Source organism: Psammomys obesus, unplaced genomic scaffold (genome assembly GCF_907164565.1).
Source record: "Psammomys obesus unplaced genomic scaffold, mPsaObe1.curated_primary_1811, whole genome shotgun sequence".
In the NCBI taxonomy this organism is placed as follows: Eukaryota; Metazoa; Chordata; class Mammalia; order Rodentia; family Muridae; genus Psammomys; species Psammomys obesus.
This window is the reverse complement of record NW_026590061.1, coordinates 1,272,136-1,277,191: the sequence shown is the minus strand read 5'-3', so window position 1 is coordinate 1,277,191 and position 5,056 is coordinate 1,272,136. Positions and strand designations below refer to the sequence as shown.

Below are 5,056 nucleotides of genomic sequence, written 5' to 3'. Positions count from 1 at the left end.
AATTCTCGACAGAGGAATCCCTAATGGCAGAGAAGCACTTAAAGAAATGCTCAGCATTCTTAGTCATCAGAAAAATGCAAATCAAAATGACCCTGAGATTCCATTTTACACCCATCAGAATGGCTGAGACTAAAAACTCAAATGACAGCTCATGTTGGTGAGGATGTGGAGCAAGGGGAACCATTCTCCATTGCTGGTGGGAGTGTAAACTTATACAACCACTTTGGAAATCAAGATGAGGATCTCTCAGAAAATCAGAAATGGCTCTACCTCAAGACCCGGCTATACCACTCCTGGGCATATACTCCATAGACGCTTTACCATATCACAAGGACACTTGCTCAACTATGTTTATAGCAGCTTTATTTGTAATAGCCAGGAACTGGAAATACAAAGATGTAACAGGTGGGCAACTCAGGCCTCATGTGGGTCCTCTAATAAGGGAAGTGGGGACTGCATCAGACAAGGACTCACTTGGCAGCTTTTTTATCACTTCCTCCTGACAGGACTGCCTTGCCAGGCCACAGGGGAAGAGGACATGCTCAGTCCTGATGCCACCTGATGAGCTGGGGTGGATGGGAAAAATGGGGAGGGGAAGGAGGAGGGAGGGAGGACAGACTGGGAGGGGAGAAGAGACAGGACTACCTCAAGGATATAGACTGTATTGTATACTACATTCAGACAGCAAGAAACCCTAGAACATCAAACGTACATTTAAAAGCGAGCGAAGCAGAGATTCCCTCGTATGAAGAGGCTGCAGTCCATCCCGCCTGATTCACAGCACCAACTTGCCACTGGCTGGCAGGAGTTGACGTGCACGCTGGGAAGCTGAAGCCTTGGGAGTCTCTGTGCCTCTCCTTTTCTCACCTTTGAAAATGGAAAGAGAAAGAACTTCAAGTTGGCACCAAGACCTATGTTGACCACCAACTGCAGTGTTCCGCACAGCTGGAAAAGACACTTATTTAGTGGCTATATGGAGTAAACTCAGATTTGAAAATTATTGGTCATCATGTTGAGGCTCCATAGTTCTAACCTGTGTGAACTTATTTTGACAAGGCAGCTGCTTTACAAGCCCTAATCTGTCTGGGGTCTGCTCTGTAGGGTTTTACTTCTGGTTAACCCTACCTCCCCCATCTTCAGCCTTATCGCAATCAGAAATAAAACTGTGTTGGTAAAAAGCAATCAACTAATGAATCTCTAGGATTTATCTAACTTGAAAACAATGTGTTGAACTGTGTAGTTAGTTTTCTGGGCATTAACAGTGTTCTGCTGTTTAGGTACTATTCACCCTCTGCTCAATATTCCTTCTAGACTCCTTACAGCAATAGACGGGTCTAATAAACAATACTGGAAACAGAATGCAGGACCCCAGCTTAAGGGGTTCCTGTTGGCATGAGAGCATGAAGTCAAGGAGGTTTGGGCTAAATATAATCACTTAAATGCATTGCCCTCCTTCTTTAACTCTCTCCTATTCTTTTTATTGAGACACCAAGTTCCTATTCTCTTGGCTGCTTCTCACTTAGCGATCCAAGAAAAAAATTATTCTTCCATGAGAAGATGCTTTCTCTCTGGTATGTGAGCAGATCCTCAACAAGCTTGTGGTGTCCTGTCATCTGGTCACCTAGCTTTTCTTCTGTCACCTTCCGGGGTTTGTGTGTGCCAGTCTGTCCTCCACACTGAATTGGTTTTCATGAAGGGTGGCGCACGGGCTGTGCCTGAGCTCATTTTCGTATACGTGGATGGTCAGTTATTGTACCTTTTCCTGAGAAGACCGCCTTGCTCCCCTGTGCTGCTCTAAAGATCCATTGTCTATCCCTGCACTGGCTTTCTGGCTTTCTAGCTTGTCCCATTTAACTGTCTGCTCGTTCACTCTTCCTTGATTACCACATTGTCTTATCTGGACTGCTGGGAAAAAAAATCACTACAGCCCAAAAGGCATCAACAAAATATGTTCATCTTTCAAAGTTCTGGAAGCCAAGAAAACAAAGGTCAGAGAGAGTCTTGTTGCTGTGTCCCCACACGGTGGAGTAAAGGTCATTGTTCCATATCTCTTCTTTCTTCTTTAAAATGGCTTACTGTTTATATAGTACAATCCAAATTATTAAGATACACATGGAACAATTTAAGTTTACAAATTACAATTAATACTTGTGTGCTTTCCTTCATGTGGCATAAGGTAATGCTTCAAGATGCCGCTCTTCACCTTCACCCCTTCCAGCTAAGGGACCAGTCGGAGGCCTCCAACCTGTGATGCCTGGGGGATGAAGTATATTCACGGAGTATGCTATGAGATGCCCATACATCAAGGCAAACATCTTCCTGGGTCCACTGTTACAATTTCTGATGAGACGATGATCCAAACTGTTAAGTAATTAAAACAAGAGCTGACCCTCAGCAAGCAGCAGCGCCCCCTGCCCACTGCCTTCAACCTGAGGGGCTGCCTGCCCTCGGTGTGAATTGACCCCGCTGGGCTCACACCCGCTGGCCTTCCCTCAGAACCAAACCTTCTGCTTGTCCGTCTCTGGCTTCCTGCCTCCTGCCCCCCCTCCCCGCCACAGACCCCATAAGAGGTTAAACCACAGCTCCTCAAACCCCAGCTACACACAAGCCGCTGGCTCTGACCGCTAGAAAGCCCTGAGAACAGCCCCTGGGGTTACCACAATCTTTTCCTTCCTCTTCCTGTCTTCGGAATGCGATGCAGAAATCTTCATTTGTCCCCCAAGCCTCTGCTGAAGAGTGGATTGGAGTTCTTCGGCTACTTTACTTTTATGAAATCACTATATACGGTTTTCTATGACTTGGGGGCTTATATCCTATCTTGTTTATCTATTTATTCACAATTCTAAACTATTTTTCTCAATATGTAGTCAGTAAATCACAGTGCCATTCTCTTTTAATTACTGAGGTTTTATTAACTTTAATATGTCCCAAACCTTCACTGCTCTTCTTTCTCAGAATTATACCAAGGGTCTTTTTTTTTTAAATTGAGCCATAGTTTTAGTATATTGAAATACATATGTTATTATAAACAGATATTTAATATGAGTACATATTAAATTGTCCACTTTACTCACCCTTTACTGCACCCTTTCCACACCCTTTGTGTTCACGTTTGGTTTTCACTCTTCCTACCCAAGGCTGAGGACAGCTTCTGTCTCTCCGTGCCCACAGCTCCTCTCGCGTCATGATTTGGAGGGTCACCAGCCTGAGCAACCATTTGACGGTGCAACCGAAACTGTTAGATGAAGCTGTTGAGACTCTGGGCCAGGTTTGTCAGCGCAGTTAGCAACCCGGGCTCAGGCTTGGACTCAGCACCAGGCCTTTTGTGCTTGTCTCCTCCTACCTCAGCTTTGTTGGAATCCAAGGGTCCAAAGCGCGCTTCAGCGCAGGTGCAATTCCACAGAGGGCCACCAGGGGTCTCCCAGCCGTGGCTCCGGAGCGCGGCTGCAGCGCGGGCATCACCGCGTCAGCCCTGACTGCCCAAAGCCTGCAGCCTCCTGGCCTTGCTCACACACACACAAAACTTCCTCGGGAAAAACAAACTCCTTCTCTGGGCACAGCTGAGCGTTGTCACTGAGCGAAACAGGGCAGGCGTGCGCCGTTTCCCGGTACCCACCGCGGATGGCGCTGGGATGGGCCGAGGGTGAGCGCGCAGAGCCCTGAGGACCCTGCTCCACCCTCCAGCTGCGGTCCCTGGCCTTAAATCCCACCGCCAAGCTGCAGAGCCGCGGCGGGGACGCTGAGGACAGGAACCAACTCCAGAGCCTCGTGGAAGACACAGGAGCCTGGGCAAGGGAGGCCCCGGGAGGGGAGAGAGAGAGGCCTGAGCCCCCACCTGCTGGACCCTGTGGTGTCAGGCAAAGCTGACACTGAAGTGCAGGCAGCTCAGGGTCCCGCCTCAGCCTCCTCAGGTCCCCAGCTCAGCATCCCGCATCAGTGTCCCCAGGTCCCCAGCGTCCAGAGCCCACAGGAACTCCGTGCTGGCCGTCACTCGGCCAAAGTGTCTGGAAAACACTGACCCAGAAGAAAATGTCTTGACTCTAGTGGCCTGATGCTTGGACTGAGTCGGAGCCCAGTCTTGAGGAAAGCATGTGGAAAAACTAAACTCTCGCTTGTTCCCCGTTCTTGGGCCTGAGGATGAGAGAGGACACATTTAAAACCTCAGTCAGGGCCCTGAACTGAGAGCCTGCTCCTGCTTGTTTTTGTGTTCGGAGACAGGCTCCTGTGACACAGGGCCCGGGCTGGCCTGCCATGTCCGTCCTCCTCGGCGTCCAGAGTGCGGGCCTGAACGTCACTAACAGACTCCATCCGGCTCCAGGGGCCTTCAGGCAGAGCTGGGCATGCGCAGTCCCCCCCACACACACTCCCTCTCCCTCTCTCTGGATTTTCACTCAGTCTGAAGACTTTTCAGAGAATAAAATCTGAATAAAAGCTGAGCTCGACAGGAGACTTGCATGTACCCAAAGCTAGATCAGAAGACTGCCCCAGTAGGTCAGAGCAAGGCTATTGAGACTCTGGTTCTGAGTTTAGTGTTTCTGTACATGCTGTTCAAGCAAACACCAAGAGAACGGCGAGAAACTGGACCATGAAGATGCTGAAGCGAAGTCAGAGAGTCCAGATCTTGTCCTGAAGTTTCCAGTAGCGACTGATTGAGTGCTCCTGTTGTGAACCGACAGACTGCTAAAAGTTTCTACCTCGTTTCCCGCTCTCCGGAATAAGCCCTCCGATTATAGGGGATAGCATCCTCATTCATTAGTTCATTCATTCATTCACTCCTCTTGCTCAGTATTCAGCTGCATGCCACCTGTGTCATCACAGTGCAGGACACCTCTGTTAGGCATTCTGCCAGCTTTGTGTGTGTGTGTGTGTGTGTCTGTCTGTGTGTGTCTGTCGGTCTGTGTGTGTGTTTGTTAGGCTTCCTGCCAGCTGAGTGTGGGTGTGTGCGTGTGTGTCTGTGTCTGTGTTTGTGTGTGTCTGTGTCTGTCTGTGTGTGTGTGTGTCTGTGTCTGTCTGTGTGTGTGTGTGTCTGTGTCTGTCTGTGTGTGTGTGTCTGTGT

The 5,056-nt window shown here is 49.0% G+C and overlaps 1 long non-coding RNA gene across 1 annotated transcript; it reads right to left on the bottom strand.

Moving 5' to 3' along the window:
• Positions 1–346: 346 nt before the first annotated feature.
• On the bottom strand, positions 347–3,508 carry LOC129675675 (uncharacterized). The gene is made up of 2 exons (XR_008719971.1): positions 3,075–3,508; positions 347–867 (listed from the first exon to the last, which is right to left on the bottom strand). It is a non-coding gene; the product is annotated as an uncharacterized LOC129675675 (long non-coding RNA).
• Between the last annotated feature and the right edge of the window lie 1,548 nt (positions 3,509–5,056).